This window comes from Lygodium microphyllum, unplaced genomic scaffold (assembly GCF_053477565.2).
Source record: "Lygodium microphyllum isolate KBCC unplaced genomic scaffold, Lygodium_microphyllum_v1.1.10 scaffold_31, whole genome shotgun sequence".
NCBI classification, from domain to species: domain Eukaryota; kingdom Viridiplantae; phylum Streptophyta; class Polypodiopsida; order Schizaeales; family Lygodiaceae; genus Lygodium; species Lygodium microphyllum.
In genome coordinates, this window is record NW_028229514.1 from 11,479,801 (window position 1) to 11,501,299 (window position 21,499).

The 21,499-nt window shown below is 40.9% G+C and overlaps 2 pseudogenes; both read right to left on the reverse strand.

The window, feature by feature from the left end:
* Positions 1-10,223, reverse strand: part of LOC148009314 (chromatin structure-remodeling complex protein BSH pseudogene) — a 26,816-nt pseudogene extending 16,593 nt beyond the window's left edge.
* LOC148009315 (chromatin structure-remodeling complex protein BSH pseudogene) lies at positions 10,040-18,958 on the reverse strand (annotated as a pseudogene).
* Between the last annotated feature and the right edge of the window lie 2,541 nt (positions 18,959-21,499).

Sequence of the window (21,499 nt, forward strand, 5' to 3'; positions counted from 1 at the left end):
TTTCTTTAAACTGACGTATGTCGGACCTAGGGCCTCTTTTTAAGAACCTCAAGGACAACCCTAGTTCTTTTACCTTTACGAAATTAATTGACCCTACAATCAGGGAAGGTAGTCAAGTGCTTAAGGTATAAACGTTTCTTTGGTCTTTAAATAATTCCCAAGGCATATTTTGCAGCATGGTATTTCTAAGTTTATATTGATTTGGTTATCTTTTGGAAGGTAATATTGAGACCACCTCGGCACGATTTGTTATCCTTGTGACAAATGATTTTTCAGTCCTAAACTTTATTGCTTTGAGGTAGGTGAATTCAATTTAATCTTCCTTTTTCCTTGCAAATGAAACTCATGCCAAATAACAATCTTTTTCTTGCTAAGATATGCAATTAGGAATGATAACTTCCTAATATTCAGCAACGTAAGAAACCTTTCATGAATTTCATCTTCTACGATGATTCGTTGCAAAAAGGAATAGCACTAATGGTGCAAGATGCGGTTTTTATATCTTCAAGATTTAGCCAAAATATACAACTATAGTAGGCAGATAATCTTGCTCGTAATTTGTTTTAATGCATGATGCTATTCGAAGGAAACTATGTTCTATACATTATCATTTGTTCAATTAAACTAAACTCCTTCATTGAAAATAACTCGAAAAAATATATCCTATCCTTAACAATTCATCTTTGCATGATTGACTTAAAACTTATATAAAACCAAGAAGAAAAAAGACCTGGTTTTGGGGTGAGATATCCACATGGATACCAGGACATGACCCTCCTATAACTACTCCTTGGACTTTCTAGGCGGCATCGCAATTTGAACGTGAAGACAGCTTTTACTCTTTCTTCCAGATTTCCACCATCTCTCTTTCGAGGCAAGAATTCGTTCAAAAAGTTGACCACAAGAAGGGATAATAAGTCCTCCAAAATCCTAGCTTCTTTGGAGAGGGAAAGGTTTATAAGCTTAAGAGAAAAAGGGTCTATAGGATATTGGTGCGTAGATCGGTCACTGTATGCTCATGTAGTGAATCCCAGAAGGTCCCCAAGAACAATGAACTCTACCTTTTTGCACAAAAAACAATGTAAAAAGCATGAACGACAAGAGCAAGAGACCAATTGGGTTCAATCTCCCGCCATGCCTTGTGTGAGCGCTTCACAAAGCATGTATTTTATGTATATTTCCATCTTCATGCTCAATAATAGCCCAATTTACAAAAATATGACAAGCTTTTAGCTTTTGAGTTTGCCTTTTACAAAAATAGAAAATAAAGCTAATGGATGGTGCCCATAGAGTCTGGCACGCCCAACACAATGTCTCAAATAGAAATAACATATCCGTGCGCATAGGCGCATACAAAATAATAATAAATAATCGATGCTTCAATAGATATGACAAAATATAGGCATGGCGCATATCAAAATATAATCCATAGATCGAATACTCGCTAGACTCCAATGCTTTCCTCCGCCACTGCTGCTATCTCTACACATCAACTGAAGCATTCACAATCATTAGTAAAATAATACAATTAAACCGATAAAAGTGAATACCTAGCAGTTTTCAGCTACATAAATAAATCAACTGGTTAGAAATAAATCCTAACCTTAATTTATTACGAGTGCACACTCTAAACTCATAAACGTTTATTAATTTAATATGCATTTTGCGGAATCACCCGCTATGGAATCACCCATGTACACACTAAATTAATGAAATGCCCGAAAAGGACAGGCATTCCCATCAACTTCTCGCACAAAGAATCCACTTTGTGTATGAGCCCCGGTCATCTAAGTTTACGGAATCCACCGTAAAATCTCACGGAATCCACCGTGGAATATGCCTCCTGGCATCATACCCCCGGGGTGGGATAGCAATTGACCTCAGTTGCTATTAGCTCAATGTGGAGATAACAGAGTGGGGAAAGCATTTAAGTCTCTAGCCTGCATCCATTGTGCTTCCTCTACAAGATGGTTCTTAAATTTAACTAGATATCTAGAATACCTTCGGCTAGTTCTAGTGGTCATATAATCAGTGTCTATGATAGCTTCTGGTTCAAGTATTTCAGTCTCTTCCTCTAATAAAGGTGGATTTTCATAAACAGGGTGGACAGGTAATTGGCCTCTAAATGGTCTCAATAAGCTAATGTGAATTGTATTATGAATTTTCCAATGAGATGGTAATTCTAACTTGAATGCATTATCATTAATTTTATGAATGATTCTAAATGGTCCATAGAATCTAGGAGCTAATTTGACAACTGGATGTCTATCTACACTTTGCAGTCTACGTTTTTCTATTCTCAGCCAAACATAATCATCAACTTTGAAATTCATGGCTTGTCTTTTCTTGTTGGCTTGCTTGGTATATGATTGTTGGGCTTTAGCAATCATATCCTTAACCTCATCAAAAATACTGTTATGCATACTAGCAATATCATCAGCACTCTGAATTCTATTAGACAAAGATGCAACAGGTGTAGATAACCTATATCCATAAATGACTTCAAACGGTGCTTTCTTTGTAGATGTGTGCGGTGTATTGTTATATGCAAACTGTAATAAATACAAATGAGTGTCCCATGTCTGAGGTTTAGAGATAGTATATGCATGTAAAAGATCTAGAATGGTGTTGTTTGTGGCTTCTGTTTGTCCATTTGTTTCTGGATGAAATGTAGATGAGAAATCAATCTTTGTGCCTAGATTAGCAAACATGGTAATCCAAAAATTGTTACAAAATCTAGAATCACGATCTGAAATGATAACTTTTGGCAATCCATGGTTAGTAAAAACAGTTTTCAAAAACAATTGTGCTGCTTGTGATGCTGTTAAAGTTTTCTTACATGGAATGAAATATGCTTGCTTACTAAATCTATCTACAACTGTCCAAATCATATCATGGTTAGATTTAGTATTTGGTAAACCAGTAATGAAATCCATAGAATTTTTTTCCCAAGGTTTAGATGGAATAGACAAAGGCATTAGTAATCCATACTGTTTACCATGATGTCTCTTAACTCTTTGACAAATCAAACATTCAGAAACAAAATTAGATACATCTGTATCCATATGCGGCCAATAAAAATCTTCAGTTAACATACGTAATGTAGATATAATACCTCTATGACCTTGATATGGGGGACAATGAATTTCATTCAAAACAAAAGATCGGAATGGAATAGTAACACACAGTCTCTTTTCATAAAACATAAATCCATCATTATATGACAATGAATCAATAGGAATGAAATTATTTTGAACTAATTTATTCCAATCAGAATGAAAAGTAATATCTTGGTAATATGTATCTTTCATAGCAATCAAAGAATCAAAAGATATGGCAGAAATATTATGAATTGCAGGTCTTCTACTCAATGCATCAGCAACTACATTTTCTTTTCCAGGTTGGTATTGAATGATAGGATGAAAACTTTGAATAAAGGAAGCCCATTTGATATGACGGTCAAAAATTTGGGGTTGGCTAAGTAAATGTCTAATGCTTTGCTGGTCGGTCTTTATCATAAATTCTGAACCCATTAAGTAGTGTTTCCACTGTCTTAATGCTTGTACAACTGCTAATAGTTCTTTGTCATATGTGGAATATTTCAGCTCAGAGGGTTTCAGCTTACAACTGGAATATACTATAGGATGATTGTCTTGCATTAGTACGGCTCCTATTCCTGATCCGCTAGCATCAGTCACAACTAGAAAGAATGGTCTATTAAAGTCAGGCAATTGTAAAACAGGGGCATTGGTTAATGCATGTTTCAGTAAGTCAAAGGATTTCTGTTGATTTTCAGTCCATTGATAAACAATTCCTTTCTTGAGAAGTTTTGTTAATGGTAAAGCAAGTAATGAAAAATTACGTACAAACTTCCTATAGAAACTAGCAAGACCAAGGAATGAGCGTAACTCATGCACGTTTTTAGGAATAGGCCAATGCAATATTGCATCAATTTTCTTAGGATCAACTTTAATTCCTTCAGATGATACAATATGACCTAAATACTCAATTTCTGTCTTAAAGAATTCACTCTTTTCAAGATTTGCAAACAGTTGATTTTCTTTCAATAATTGAAAAACTAATGACAAATGCTCATAATGCTCTTTCTCATCTTGACTAAACACCAAAATATCATCAAAGAAAACAATCACACAATACTGATATTTCAAAAAGATACGGTTCATCATTCTACTAAAGGTAGCAGGTGCATTAGTCAATTGGAATGGCATGACTAAGAATTCGTAATGACCAAACTGTGTTCTGAATGCAGTCTTAAATATGTCAGATTTATCTAGCCTCACCTGATGATAACTAGACTTAAGGTCAATTTTACTAAATATAGAAGATCCTTGCAATTTCTCCATAAGGTCATCAACTCTAGGTATAGGATACCTATTCTTTACAGTGATCTTATTTAAAGCTCGGTAGTCAATACACATACGATAGGTATTATTCTTTTTCTTGACTAAGAGTACAGGTGCACCGAATGGAGAACTGCTAGGTCGAATTAAACCTCTATATAGTAATTCTTCAACTTGACTCTGGATTTCTTTTTGCTCTATCTGGTTGTGCCTATATGGTGCTTTGCAAGGTGGTTGTGTGCCAGGGATCAAATCAATCTTATGGTCTTCTGGATGTGAAGGAGGTAAACCTGGTGGTAGGTCTTCTGCAAAACAGTCCTTAAAATATGCAAGAAGTTCCTTATGCCTAGGGTGCATATGATTTTCCCTTGCTTGCAATTCATTCACCCAAATGAGATATGATTTACTACTCTTGCGTAATGCACGTTTTGCTTGAGTATGCAAAAGCAATGGAAAAACATTAAATGCATGCATACCATATAATGTAATAGATTTTCCTTGAAAATTAATATTCATTGTGTGTGTGGAATTATCTATATCTGGGATATGCTGGTGTCGCCAAGGCATTCTTAAAATAATGTCACTCGACTATAATGGAACAACTAAGAAATTTCTTCTTTCAGTGTATGAACCAATTTGAATCTCTAAATCTTGTACTTCCTGTGTACCATTATACCTAGTACCTAAAAATGCAGCCTTTATGCGATAATGCATAGGTACAGTCTGTAATTTCAATTCCTTTACCAATTTTGCTGAAATAAAATCATGAGTACTACCGTCATCATGCAAGATAGTCTTTTCCTTTCCATGCACCAAACATTTCATAGTCAATAATGAATGTGGAGTAGGCATACCTGGTAAAGCGTTGGAAGTAGTAGTAGTGTCGTCCTCATCTTCAGTGAAATCAGGCATATCCTCTTGTTCGTCTTCGTCCATGGCTCCAAGATAGTTGATATGAGTTGGTGGCTTCTTTGAATGACAATTTGCTATGAGATGTCCAGGCTGGTGACATTTATAGCATACTATTGGCTTGGCTTTGGTTACATTATTTGCAATGGTGGGAAGTCTAGGTACATTTGGATTTGCTTGTGGAATAGGCTTAGGATTTGGATTGACATTAGATGGTAATGCAGGTGTTTTAGCCCAATTCTTGCGGAAAGATGATGAAGAGAAACGACCTGGATTAAACCTTCTAAAATTGGAATTGAATTGTTTAGATCCATAATTACCATTGTCTTGGAATTGCTGTGGTTGTCTGTCTCTACCGCGTAACTTATCTTCAGTGTCGTGACCTAGTGAGATGGCATCTTCAAGGGTAGCAGGCTTGAACATGTTCACTTCAGCGTAGTAATGTCCAAGAAGTCCAGACATATACTTCCGCTTATGTATCGTCTCTGGTACGTCTTCAAGCATGCGTAGCTGTAGGAGTGCATTCCAAAAACGCTCTGTATACTCAGGAATAGGCTCACAATCCCGTTTTGAAGTAGATCCCATTGCTTGATAGCCTTCTCATGAAATTGCGGTGGAAGGAAATTCTGCATGAACTTCTTCTTGAAATCTTCCCAAGTAGCAGGACATTCTATGCTCTTGCATACTACAGTCCACCAAAGTGATGCTCTGTCTACCAAATGATTAGTAACACACTTGATTTTATCTTTTTCTGGATAGGTTTCCTCATGGAAATAGTCATCAAACTGGCTAATGAATGATAAAACAGTCTTTCCTTTTCGTATGCCATTGAAAGTGTGAAATTTGAAACTTCGTTTACTTATCTTTGATTTCTTGCGAATGGTTTGAGTTTCAAGAGTGGTGTCGATGGTACGTCAAATCAAATCTCCAGCTTGAGGTTCTTCTTTGTCGGTAGATGCTCTTTGTAATTTTACCAATTGCGCTTGCAATGCTTGCCTAGCCCTTCGTTCTTCTTCCAATTGCATCATGATTAGGTCCAATTTTTGTTCCATGGTAGGCTCAGGTAGGTCGTCTTCAGCCATAGGATCATCCATTTGTGGTTCTGTCATCCTGTAAAACTCAAAGGACCTTTCTCACTCAAAATCAGGTTAGCGAGATGAGCGTAACTCAAATTCGGGGTTACAAGGCTATGTGTTTTTGGGTATTTCTTTCTCAATCTTCAGAAAATCTGCAAATTTCCCTTCTTCGTATGCTGAAAATACTTCAGCAAACCTGCGTATGGGTAGAATACCTTGCCATGAACAACTTTGCAGTTCGGAGTTTCTGCGCAGAAACAGTCCTTCTAGGAGTTTTGAGCACAAGTCAGTTCTGACTCCAGTTGACTAGTTTGACTTGCAGAGTTGCAGACTTAGGTGACTTGCAGAGTTGCAGACTTAGCCGACTAGTGAACTTGTAGGACTTGATCACAGTTGACTTGCAGAACTTGATTTCTGGTGCGCAGGACCTGGAGTTTGTGACTTGCTTGTCTTGTCTGACTTAGGTAAGTTAACTTAGCTTTAGTGGATTAAGCCTTGGAGCTTAATTGTTGAATTTCGTGGGAGGGGGGGGGGCGTTTTTTCTCAGGCGGCGAAAACGTGGGCAGGTCCTGAGATGCCTCGTTGACGATTTGTTTGGGAGAAGCCTTCTTAAGCTTCTAATCAAGTTGATTAAGTTTTAACTTGAAGCTTTGAAGCTTAATGAAATAGGAAGTTACTCTTTTTGTCTGTTAACCATGATTTTGGTGAAGGAGATGAATGCGTGGTCCTCCGCCTGTACAGCCTAGTCCTTCGCGATCTGAGAGTAAAAACAGGGGTTCTTGATCGCCAGAAGTCTGCCTGTATTGACAGTTCGCGACGAGATTGACCGTAGAGCCCGATTGTTCCTGGAGCTCCGCCTTCACACGAGATGGGTAGCGATTGGAAGCTCTTGATCTCAGCTCCGCTCTGATACCACTGGTGCACAGATCAGTCGCTGTATGCTCACGTAGTGAATCCCAAAAGGTCCCCAAGAACAATGAACTCTACCTTTTTGCACAAAAAAAATGTAAAAAGCATGAACGACAAGAGCAAGAGACCAATTGGGTTCAATCTCCCCCCATGCCTAGTGTGAGCACTTCACAAAGCATGTATTTTATGTATATTTCCATCTTCATGCTCAATAATAGCCCAATTTACAAAAATATGACAAGCTTTTAGCTTTTGAGTTTGCCTTTTACAAAAAAAGGAAATAAAGCTAATGGACGGTGCCCATAGAGTCTGGCACACCCAACACAATGCCCCAAATAGAAATAACATATCCGTGCGCATAGGCGCATACAAAATAATAATAAATAATCGATGCCTCAATAGACATGACAAAATATAGGCATGGCACCTATCAAAATATAATCCATAGGTCGAATATAGACTCCAATGCTTTCCTCCGCCACTGCTGCTATCTCTACACATCAACTGAAGTATTCACAATCGTTAGTAAAATAATACAATTAAACCGACAAAAGTGAATACGTAGCAGTCTTCAGCTACATAAATAAATCAACTGGTTAGAAATAAATCCTAACCTTAATTTATTACGAGTGCGCACTCTAAACTCATAAACGTTTATTAATTTAATATGCATTTTGCGGAATCACCCGCTATGGAATCACCCATGTACACACTAAATTAATGAAACGCCCGAAAAGGACAGGCATCCCCATCAACTTCTCGCACAAAGAATCCACTTTGTGTATGAGCCCCGGTCATCTAATTTTACGGAATCCACCGTAAAACCTCACGGAATCCACCGTGGAATATGCCTCCTGGCATCAGATATAATCACGGTGAAAAAGGTTATGTGTGAGTGTGGCTTCACAAACATCTATGGAATCCCTTGGAAGAACTTTAGGCTTGGAGTAAAAGGTATAGGAAGGGGGATTTTTAGTAGGTTTTTGGGACACGAAGTAGTAAAGGTTTTAGGGATTTTAACTCGGGGTTAAAACAAATGGTAAAACTAACGGTTGAAGGCTTATAGCATGGGGAAGGGAAAAAGGGGACACGGGTTCAAAAAGGGCTTAGGGGTGTATAAAAAAAGAAATATGAGGGGTAAAACACAGGGTTTCAAACACAAGATGCGACTTATGGATTTAGGCACGGGGATTAAGGGTTTTCTTTTCCTAGAGTAAGGTGAACTTTAAGGGACTTGGGTTTAATGTACCACGTGAAAGGCTTTAATGTACCTCAAAAAAAGGGCTTTAATGTACCTCGAAAAAGGGGTTAAATCTACCACGGAAAAGGTTTAATGTACCACAGGAAAGGCTTTAATGTACCCTGGAAAAAGGGCTTTAATGTACCCCAGAAAAGGGCTTTAATGTACCCCGGAAAAAGGGCTTTAATGTACTCTGGAAAATGGGTTAAATCTACCACGGAAAAGGTGTAATGTACCACGGGAAAGGGGGCTTGGGAGGAGGCCTTTAGAAGTTACTAGAAGCTTCTAAAGCTTCCAGCTACAGTCGTGGCAGGGAGAGGAGATAGGATGACGACGGCTAGCATGGCCAGGCGGTGTCGAAGAGATCGTGTAAGGGCTGCAGAACACGGGGTTCAAGGCACAGCAATGGAAGAGACTAACAAGAAGAACCCAAATATTTATTAGATGTCAAAGATCAGTATATTCCTTGTCATAATCATAGAGTTACAACAAAGAAACTGAGCAAACCCATGTTCTTGATATGCTGTCATGAACAGTTTTTGTATTTCAACAAGTACAGCATCAAGTAAAGACTTGCACGTGGTCGTTCAGCTGTAGTATGCCATGTTTGAAGATGAAAACTCTGTCGAGAGGTTTGCTGAGAATGAGATCTGGGTTACTGAAATTTCAGCCTAATCAGAACCTTTGGGATATTTGATCACGAGGAAACTGGTGGATCTCCAGCAACACGAGCATTTCAATAGTTCAAAATCATTGTACCCTTTGTAGCAATTTCAGCACCGTCACTTGAGCAATTTCAAAAGACAAGCTTTTGCCGAGTGCATCGAGTACAGGACAGGTGGGCCTGCTCAGCAGCACTCATGCAAGTCCTATTTGAAGGCTGGGTACATTGCGTCTAGTGGCTCCCTCAAATGCAAAGATAGAATGAGTTCCATAGCTTGGACCTCCAATATCAATGGTAAAGCTCTCTGAACGTCGATCAGCAACAAGCCCGATGACAAAATCATTTGCACTTGGAATTTAACGCTTTTGTGAGCCTTCCACCCTTCCTGAAGATATACTCTGAACTACAATTTCATACAGCTGTTCACGAATTGCTATAGCAATAGCAGGGCCAACTACAGGATCTTCAAGTTCAAGATCCCTGCATAAAGACCACGCAAACTCTTCTGGATTGCTGTCAAAATTTCCAACGTCCTTTAGACAATGTACTTTCTCTCCTATGGTCATCTCAAGGCCTTCATAAGAACGGAATTCAGACACTTGTTCCTGAATTGATTGCACAATGTGTGGTTAAAATGAGGTAGGAAGATGCAAATCCTTCACCGTGTGCTTTACAAAAACTGTAACTTCATAGTCTGGATCTTCGACATTCCACGTGAAGAGTCCTTGTATCTTTACCCTTCCAATTCAACATTGACACGTATTGGGATGAGGTTCACCGATGTTGACATTCAAAACTTAACGTTCCACTTCGACGATCCACCATGGCCTCCTTTCATGTGCCGCTTGAGGCTGTTGTTCACTTCTGAACATGGCAATAGTTATACGGATGCAGGTGACCCCAGCTTTTGTATAATAACTTGTAGCACACCACTGAGTAAGGCCTGCAACTCACTTTGTCTTTCCCTGTCATCTGATGACAAGACTTGCATTTCCAGAGTCTGGTTGAGCTTTTGGAGCACAACAGGGACCAATTGCATCACAATGGGAGCCGTATCTTCAGTAAAGCACCTCACAAATTCATTCAAAGTCTCATAGACTAAGGCCCTCAGGCGAGAATCACTTGCATCATCTCTGTCGGCAGTAGCCAGAAGCACTTCAATGATGCCTTGAAAATAAGGCGACCAATTGATGGCACAGTGACGAAACAGAAAGTTACAGTCCTCGTGATGAGAAGAACTAAAGCCAACTCAGGGAATTCAATTGCCTAGCTCCACTAAATCAAATGCTCCCAAAATTTGATTCTTTGCCTCCTCATCCGCGTTGATCCCTCTTCTTTGCTATATTACCTTTTTCTGATTATCGTCAATGCTTCAACGCAGCCTTCGTTCCCTCTGTGTCTTCTTCTTCTGCGTGAATTTTTCTGATGTGTGTTTTCGCAGATGTCGTCGGCTTCTTTTTTCCAACTATTTCTGCTGCCTCGTCTTTTCTGCATTTCCAAAAACAACCCCCCCCCAGAAAGCGAAAAGGAAGGGCCCCCCATTCCAATTCAGGCGCAGCCCGCCATTTTTGCCCTTTTCAAAAATATCCTCCTCCCTGAATAGACTAGCTTTATTTTCATTAGAAGTTCTTGCCTTTTGGATCACTAGAGAACATGTGCTTCACACGTCTTTAGGTGTTAGTAAAGATTAGGGTGATGACAATACATATCATCCCATTATTCCACATATCTCAGTCCAGAGAATTCTCATAGCTTAGACTTGCTTGGGGTTGTGCAGAGGGCAGTACCAGGAACACAGCCTCCTAAAACAATAATAGAGATGCATCACCATGATAATTCACCAATACAACCCAGCCCTCTCTTACAGTGTCAATGAGCTTGCATACACCATGACCTTTGCCTCAGCTCTTGCCTCACGCACACAATAAAAATTAGCCCTGTTTACAAGAGCAGAAGATTTAGGAGTCCATTCCTAATGATTTCTTGGATCCAAAGTGCAGGAAATATATACATTGGCTGCGGATTACTAAAATGCATCACACAAACAATAAATCACACGCAGAAATTGACACAAATGCACAACAAAAATAGAGGTGTTCACGGCTCAGATGCGCAGCAACACGACATCCACCCCCTCTAAACCTGCGCATCCTCCGGATGTGCCAACTATCTAGGATCATTCAAGTCCACAAACAGGTCAAGTCCATCTTCTGATTCTAGTAGTCCTGTTTCTCCATCGGCTTCTTCATCTGTGTCTTCTGTCTCTTCTGCTTGACTTTCACCTATCTGCTCTTCTTCTGTCAATGCTTCAAGTGCATATTCTTCATCTTCTCTTCTCTTGAAAATCTTGACTCGTTTTCCAGCAATAGGCACCCTCAATACTGTTCCATCTAATTCAGCCAGCTCATAAGTACCATTGTCAAAAACCTTTTTCACTTCATACGGTCCAAACCATCTTTGAACCATTTTTCTCATACTACTATGCTGATTTTCTAGACTACTGTCGTAGACTAGAACCCAATCTCCTTCTTTTATGGCTCTAGGCCTCAAGCGATGCCTTAAATCAAACCTGTCCTTATTTCTGAGACGGGCTGCCTTCAAACGATCAACAGCTAGCTGCACATCTTCTGTCCTTCTCTCTAGTTGACGAATCTGAAGGGCTAACAGCTCTTCCCTTGATAAATTCTCATGCCACGGAAGAACACTCCAAGTGAGAGCACAAATTTCAGTAGGCATGACAGGTTTTTGCCCATACATCAACTCCGCAGGCATGTATCCAGTAGTCACACTATGTGTAGAGCGATCAGCCCACAATGCAAGAGGTAGTAATCTCAGCCAATCTCCAATCCGTCCTCTACAAGCTTTTGCCAATGCTTTAACTATTGGCGGATGTCCTCTTTCACTTTTGCCATTTCCCTCTGGATTATAGGCAGTAGTAAGAGCCAATTTAATTCCAAGCCGTGAGAAGAATTCTCTAGCTTCATCAGCATCTAGCTCTCCACGATCAGCTGTAATCTTGCCTATACATCCATACCTGCAAAATATTTCTTCCAACAAGAATTTACATACTGTAGTGGTGGTCTTCGTCCGCAACGGTCTGCCTTCAACATAGTTTGTAAGATCCTCCCTAGCCAAGACAAGATATCTCATCTGTCAAAGTCCCACTGGCAAAGTAACCAAGTCTACCACCCACTTGTAATACATACATAGTGGATAAGTCGGATGCAACTCATCACGATGTCGCACTAAAGAGTAAAGCTGGAAATCCCTGCAAGTCTCCACAAAGTGAGAAACATCTTTATACATCCCTTTCCACCAGTATCTTTCTTTGATTTTCTCATAGGTAGCCCACACACCTCTATGTCCTGCCCATGAGCTCTCATGAAACTCTCGCATAATCTGTATTTGCATCGCTACATCACAAACTACTCTCAAGGGCAAGCCTCCTCTCTTTCTTGGATGCTTCCAAAGAAAACCATCTTTCAAGAAATACCCATAAGCCTTCCTTCTGATTTTCTTGAATTCATCATCTGTCCAATCAGCTCTTCGAGTCAACGAACTTAGATACTGTCCAATTTGCAGCCACTCATCAACATAAAGTTCTTCAATAAAAGCTTCAACAGTAGATACATGACAATCATGAATAAGGATAGAAGCAGCAAACTCTGTCTCATCATCTTCTGCAAACATTGACTCCTCATCCTCATATCTCGCTCTAGAAAGCATGTCAGCAACTGGATTATCTTTCCCTGCTATGTGTCGAAATTCTGGATTCAATGATTTGATATAGGCAATCCATCTAAGCATCGCTATATCTGGAGTCGAGCAACTAGTAATCATGCCAAGCAAAGGCAAACAATCTGTTTCCACAATAACTGAAGCTCCAATGAAATACCCTTTATCACACTTCAGTGCAGTGACTACTCCCCACAACTCTCTTTTGATCTGCGGATATCTCCTTTGTCGCTCATTAAGAACTTTAGCTCCAAAGTGGATAGCATACCTATTTCCATTAGCATCATCCTGTCCCACAGCCCAACCTATGCCAATAGGGCTAGTATCAACTGTCAACATGATAGGCCGTCCACACTGATAATCCGCCTTGCGTAGAGTAGGAGCTGATTGCAACAGCTTCTTGAGCTTACGCATGGCTTTTGAATGCTTCTCATCCCAATGAAATTTCTGCCCTTTTCGAAGCAGCTGATAGAGAACATCTGCAATATGAGCAAAATGAGGAATCCAAATCATGTAAAATACACAAGCTCCCACAAATCTTCGCACCTCTGAAGTAGTCGAGCAATACTTTGCAATCCTGTTTATGGCATCCACCTTTGCAGGAGAAGGCTTTCTGCCATAGTATCCAACCATATGCCCAACTATGATGACTTCATTAACAGCAAAGACAGATTTCAGCCCTGAAAGTGTCAAATTTACCTCCTCTAATCGTGTCAATATTTGCTCACAAGCAACCAAGTGATCGGCCACAAACTGTCTACATCCACGCAAATCAAGACTTTCATTCTTTTCTTCTTCTGCACAACCCTTAATAGGCACATCATCTAGAAATGGCATGGTATACTACGGAATATAGTCTCGAAGAACTCTATGCATAGCATTCATCATATGAGCAACTGAGTTTGTAGCACCTTGAGGCAAGGTACACATCCTCACAAGACCAATAGGTGTCCGCATAGTAGTAATATCCCTGCTTTCCAAGGCAAGCTGAAACTGATCATAACCTGAATACAAGTCACCTAGTGAATAGATGGCTCGTCCTGCAAAAGCCTCAGCAAATTCATCCACAACTGGACCTGTTCCCACATTCCTGATTGTCACTTTGTTCACGGGCTGCATATCCTGAATAAATCTCAAAGTACCATTCTTCTTTGGTACAATAAACCACCTGTTAGAATAAGGTGCAGAAGAGGGTTCCAAAATCCCCATTTCAATCTTCTCATTCAGCAACTCTATCAGCTTTGGCAAGTGTGCTTTAGGCACAGGTATAGGACGTATATTCCATGGTACATGAGGAACAGTGAAGATGACCATAGGTGCAACCAATTCAGGACTAATGCAGCCAATTTCATGTGGAAAGAAAGCAAATGCCTTACCATGACGTCCAAGCATCTCTCTAAAACATTCTTTTTCCACTGGAAGCAAAAAATCTTCATTTCCAATCTTCAATTCTGCAAGAGTTTCAACTGTAAACTTATGTCCAATATTCGCAGGATCCCTCAACATAGGCTGCTTCATAGCTTTTTCAATCTGCTCATCACTATCAGAAGGAAGCGGACCTGCAACCGGCTTAACCTTCTTATCAACTGTTTTATATTTTGTGTCAACCTTGGCATCATTCAAGCACTCTTTTCTTTGCTACAATTTCTGCAAATTTTCAGCATCTTTCAACTCTGTTGGCTGAAAAATTTCAGCCTTTAGCTCTATGGACTGCATGGGTGCAGCTTGAAACTCTGTATGCAGAAATTTTTCTGCATTCAACTCTGTTGGCTGAATGAATTCAGCCCTCGGCTCAATGGACTGCATAGACGCATCCTGTAAGTCTGTATGCAGAAATTTTTCTGCATTCAACTCTGTTGGCTGAATGGATTCAGCCCTCTGCAATTCTATTAGCTGATCAAGATCAGCCATAAATTCAGTTTGCTGAGTTTTCTCAGCCTCTAACTCTGTTTGCAGCATAAAACCAGAAATTTCCTGAAACATATCCAAGGTTTGCACAGGTATGATCTTTGATCCCTTGCATACATCAGTTTTCAGCATTGCTCTCATCTCAAACAATGTATCTGCATAAGACATCCCTTCATACAATCCATCCACATGCTCTTCTGCTTGCAAAATACCTGCATTCTTCAACTCTTTCTCCTTACGACCAATGTACTGCCTGGCAGCTCTAGGCAAATCTGAAATTTTCTGATAACTCACTGAACTATCGAAGTAAACCCAACAAAGTTATTGGAGAAAGACTGGCTGCCAGGAGGCGAGATCTCCTCTTTTCTCCGCTCCGTACCACTGGCGTCTCGCAAGACAGCGGTACCTAATGAAAATCCAACTCCTTCGCAGGTGGTGGTGCCTCACGCAAGGAGTCTCTGTTTCTCGGATGATTTACCCCAACAGTCATAAACTGAACAGCTTGCATACCATCTTTACTGCGTATCCGCGCATAAGCTGATCCGTCATCCATCACTTTTGTTTCCATTCTTGCTTCTGTAATGAAAGGCTGTCCAAGAATAATCGGATAAGAGCATGAATCCTGAACAAAGCAATGGTAATCCTCTTCAACATTACCAATAGAAATTCTGATACTCGGACAAGCAGCATACATATCACCAGAAGTATTATTGGCGGCTCTCATACGCCAGCCATGCTCTGCATCCATAGGCCACTTGCCACTCTCATAAACACCTCGAGCAATAAGATTAATTTCAGAACCATGATCAACTAAAGCAATCAAGGGAATTTGTTTCTCTCCAATCCTTACCACTGTCTCAGTGGTCGCTCTAGCCCAATGACTTCGTGAAAAATGGCTGCGAGGAATGAGAATAGGGGTCTCATCATCTTCATACTGCATAGGCTGCACTATTTTCTCCAATTGCGGATTAGCAGAAGCATTCTCAACCATCACTGCATCATCATGTACTTCCCCAAGAGTTCCATGCCACAATCCCTGTAAAGCAGGTCCTTCCATCGCATGCCGTTTCCTCCGCAAAAGATCCTGCATCTGATCCTGTATTTCTCTTCTAGCAATCCCAAGAGCCTCTTCAATAGTAAAAGTAACTTCACTATTCAAAATTCTTTCATGAAAAATCTTACTCATATCCATTTGCATATCAAGGTCTGACAAGAGCTTGAATCCTGGCTCTTTTCTTGGTTGCCTCTTTTCTTTCTGCTTGTCTCCCATTGGTTGATCAGAACCTGTTTGAGTTGGAGAATTTGACATAGGTGGAACTGTAACAGGTGGTGAAGCAAAGTCACCCCCTCTAGTCTTTTTGGAGGAGCTAGGACCCTCCTCATCTCTTCTTCTCTTTTCTTCAACCATGGCATCTAAACCCTGCGTTTTAGCAATATAAGCAAAAATAGAATACCTGTCAACAGGAGAATCCCATCCTGTTTCTCCTCGGATGCTAGAGCCCACACAAGTCATAGTAGAAGTTTGAACTTTCCCTCTTCTCGCTATCTCCAAGGCAGAAGACCATAAAGCAGAGTCTCCATCAGATTTCTGCTCAAGTTGGACTCCAAAAGCTGAAGCATCTCCTCTAACACTCACATAAGCTGATTGCGCAGCCATATCATCAACAAGCTTCTTCATACCTCCCTTACCAAAGTTCGTGTCAAGAGGAGCGCCAGTCTCTGTCAGCCATATCTTCCCATCTTGTCCCCAAAACACTACATTCTTCTTACGTGCTTCCTGAAAAGCATCACAATCTCTGCAGTGTTGGTGCTCTGTACTATCACACCAAATACATCGTCGCCCTTTTCTTTGACCAGCTGGAAACGTAGTCACTGGAGCAGGTGCTACAGCAGGTACAGACATAAGTTGCTCCTTTAACTTACCAACTTCAGCTTTGACTGCTTCAATCGTCAAATCCGCCAAGCCTTTAATAACATCATCTACAGATAAGGGCACTGGAGCAGCAGGAACTGGTGGATTCACAACAGGAAGAGTAGGCTTAGGCAAAGAAGCAGCAGGGGTAGAAGAAGAAGTCTCCAAGGATTTTTCAGGAACTGATCCTGTGTTTCGATGCAATCTGACTCTCCTACGCTGCTTCTTGACAAGAGCATTCACAGCATCAATGACATGTCTCCACTCAGTCTTTAAACCTGAATCAGTAGCTTGATCTTCCAAAAGATCATCCAACTTTTCCTGTAAATCAGCATCTGCAGCTTGCAAAAATAACTCCACTTTCTGCATCTCCAAAGCTTGCTGTTCAGTCCCATCCAACTGATCATAACGGCTTTCAAACTCTCGCAGAAGAGCGGTAACAGAAAGTCCCTTATTAGGCATAGAAACCCATGCTAAAAAATTCCTGCGATTCATAAGACCTATATCCTCCAGGAAATATTCATCTTTTAATGCCTTTTTAAATTCAGCCCAACCTGCATGTGCTTCTTGAATTTTTGCAATTCGACCTTCAAGAGCGCGCACGACGATCCGCAAGAAGTAGCGGCTCCAAACATCTTGAGAAACCCCAAAAAACTTCATCTTTTCTTCATACAAATGCAGGTAAGTTGACACTTGCTGGCCATTAAACTGCTTCATCTCCTGTTGGACAGCTTTCAAGGCATCCATAGCATCACTGTCACGTTTAGCATGAGCTTGCTGCTGCATATACATGGTAAATGACTGAAACAGGTTCTTCATGACATTATCATCTGTCATCTCTTCTTGCGAGTCTCCCATCTTGCTAATGACGCAGCACTTTCACGTCGGGTTCACCAGAAATGTCGAAGAGATCGTGTAAGGGCTGCAGAACACGGGGCTCAAGGCACAGCAATGGAAGAGACTAACAAGAAGAACCCAAATATTTATTAGATGCCAAAGATCACTATATTCCTTGTCATAATCATAGAGTTACAACAAAGAAACTGAGCAAACCCATGTTCTTGATATGCTGTCATGAACAGTTTTTGTATTTCAACAAGTACAGCATCAAGTAAAGACTTGCACGTGGTCGTTCAACTGTAGTATGCCATGTTTGAAGATGAAAACTCTGTCGAGAGGTTTGCTGAGAATGAGATCTGGGTTACTGAAATTTCAGCCTAATCAGAACCTTTGGGATATTTGATCACGAGGAAACTGGTGGATCTCCAGCAACACGAGCATTTCAATAGTTCAAAATCATTGTACCCTTTGTAGCAATTTCAGCACAGTCACTTGAGCAATTTCAAAAGACAAGCTTTTGCCGAGTGCATCGAGTACAGGACAGGTGGGCCTGCTCAACAGCACTCATGCAAGTCCTGTTTGAAGGCTGGGTACATTGCGTCTAGTGGCTCCCTCAAATGCAAAGATAGAATGAGTTCCATAGCTTGGACCTCCAATATCAATGGTAAAGCTCTCTGAACGTCGATCAGCAACAAGCCCGATGACAAAATCATTTGCACTTGGAATTTAACGCTTTTGTGAGCCTTCCACCCTTCCTGAAGATATACTCTGAACTACAATTTCATACAGCTGTTCACGAATTGCTACAACAATAGCAAGGCCAACTACAGGATCTTCAAGTTCAAGATCCCTGCATAAGGACCACGCAAACTCTTCTAGATTGCTGTCAAAATTTCCAACGTCCTTTAGACAATGTACTTTCTCTCCTATGGTCATCTCAAGGCCTTCATAAGAACGGAATTCAGACACTTGTTCCTGAATTGATTGCACAATGTGTGGTTAAAATGAGGTAGGAAGATGCAAATCCTTCACCGTGCGCTTTACAAAAACTGTAACTTCATAGTCTGGATCTTCGACATTCCACGTGAAGAGTCCTTGTATCTTTACCCTTCCAATTCAACATTGACACGTATTGGGATGAGGTTCACCGATGTTGACATTCAAAACTTAACGTTCCACTTCGACGATCCACCATGGCCTCCTTTCATGTGCCGCTTGAGGCTGTTGTTCACTTCTGAACATGGCAATAGTTATACGGATGCAGGTGACCCCAGCTTTTGTATAATAACTTGTAGCACACCACTGAGTAAGGCCTGCAACTCACTTTGTCTTTCCCTGTCATCTGATGACAAGACTTGCATTTCCAGAGTCTGGTTGAGCTTTTGGAGCACAACAGGGACCAATTGCATCACAATGGGAGCCGTATCTTCAGTAAAGCACCTCACAAATTCATTCAAAGTCTCATAGACTAAGGCCCTCAGGCAAGAATCACTTGCATCATCTCTGTCGGCAGTAGCCAGAAGCACTTCAATGATGCCTTGAAAATAAGGCGACCAATTGATGGCACAGTGACGAAATAGAAAGTTACAGTCCTCGTGATGAGAAGAACTAAAGCCAACTCAGGGAATTCAATTGCATAGCTCCACTAAATCAAATGCTCCCAAAATTTGATTCTTTGCCTCCTCATCCGCGTTGATCCCTCTTCTTCGCTATATTACCTTTTTCTGATTATCGTCAATGCTTCAACGCAGCCTTCGTTCCCTCTGTGTCTTCTTCTTCTGCGTGAATTTTTCTGATGTGTGTTTTCGCAGATGTCGTCGGCTTCTTTTTTCCAACTATTTCTGCTACCTCGTCTTTTCTGCATTTCCAAAAACAACCCCCCCCCAGAAAGCGAAAAGGAAGGGCCCCCCATTCCAATTCAGGCGCAGCCCGCCATTTTTGCCCTTTTCAAAAATATCCTCCTCCCTGAATAGACTAGCTTTATTTTCATTAGAAGTTCTTGCCTTTTGGATCACTAGAGAACATGTGCTTCACACGTCTTTAGGTGTTAGTAAAGATTAGGGTGATGACAATACATATCATCCCATTATTCCACATATCTCAGTCCAGAGAATTCTCATAGCTTAGACTTGCTTGGGGCTGTGCAGAGGGCAGTACCAGGAACACAGCCTCCTAAAACAATAATAGAGATGCATCACCATGATAATTCACCAATACAACCCAGCCCTCTCTTACAGTGTCAATGAGCTTGCATACACCATGACCTTTGCCTCAGCTCTTGCCTCACGCACACAATAAAAATTAGCCCTGTTTACAAGAGCAGAAGATTTAGGAGTCCATTCCTAATGATTTCTTGGATCCAAAGTGCAAGAAATATATACATTGGCTGCGGATTACTAAAATGCATCACACAAACAATAAATCACACGCAGAAATTGACACAAATGCACAACAAAAATAGAGGTGTTCACGGCTCAGATGCGCAGCAACACGACAGCGGTCGTGATCCCAACGGAGCAAGTGGCGGCTCTTCGTACCAGCGGCGGCTCTGGGCATCAACGGCGACGGTAGCCAACGTACGGTGCTCCTCTCAGCCTTCCACTCACGACACGGCCTACGGTGTCCCTTATTGTCCCTGCCTGCGTGGATGCCTCCAACCAGACGATCCACCAGATTTTCACCACGACCCTCTCCCTACTCACCCCTTAGAGGGGGTATTTATAGGAAGGGATAAGGCCTTCCCTTCCCCCCACGTGTTTGGCCGCATGTAGACTCTCCCCTCCACCTCATTCACTCTCCCATTTTAGCACCATCCCCTTCCCTAAGCCACGCTTCGGCTGGGGGAAGGTAATAAAAAAAATTGCATTAAATCAATAGTTATCCCTTATCCTCCTCCCAAGAGGAGGTTCTTATGAGAAATACGCGATTTAGTTAAGCTGTGTCTCGTTTGGACTCAATGGAGAGTGTTATTAGATTAGACTAACCCGTCCCAATGTAACATTGTCACTTCCCCGAGACTTCACCTGGCCTTTATAATATTTTTTAAACAAGAATATTACATTCTCTTCCACTTAGAGGAATCGAGATGACCTCATCTCGAGATAAATTGGGGATATTGATGGTTGAGAGTGCCTTCATCTACCCAAGTGGCATCCTCTTCGGGATAATCTTTCCACTGGACATGCATTCTCTCAAGGTTCTGGATCTTAACTGTCTCTCCCTAACCTCTAAGATCCTATCCGGCCTTAGTTCAAGGACTCCTTGACTAGGCATTACAATTTGTTGGTCATCACGTACATGGTTAGGGTTGGGTACATATTTTTTCAATAGACTGATATGGAATACATTGTGAACTTTTAGGTTCTCAGGGAGTTGCAATCTATAAGCATTGGGTCCTAGGCATTTGAGGACTTTGTACGGCCCACAATACCTTGGACTTTGCTTCTTACAATCTCCTAGGGATAGAGAACTCTTTTTAGGATGCAACGCTCAACCTCTCTGCCATAAGGCATAGTCCCATTCCGTTCCCCTAAAACATCGTAAATCGCTTAAGACATAACTCTAGGTCATTGCTTTCATTATTCATTTTCTTTGACGATCATTCCGCTATTCTTCGAGATTTTGAGAAAAGTTCCCGGCTAACCGCGACCACCCAACTATAGGACGGACCCATGGCCCATCCTCCGCACTTTCCTCAGTTTGTTTTAGTTATGTAATTATCTAACACATTAATTTGACATATAACAATCAGCATCTTTAATTAATCTGTTAAGCACTCATTCCTTCACGTAATCTTACAACGTGACATAGAAAAACAGTATCAAACAAGTTCTTTATTAACATATCATCATTTTTATCTTTGAAATACAAGGAGTTTCCGCCCGTAGGCTTGTCCATAATCTGCTCGAAGGCTATCCAGTAATCCACAGGGATCACTATTCCAAG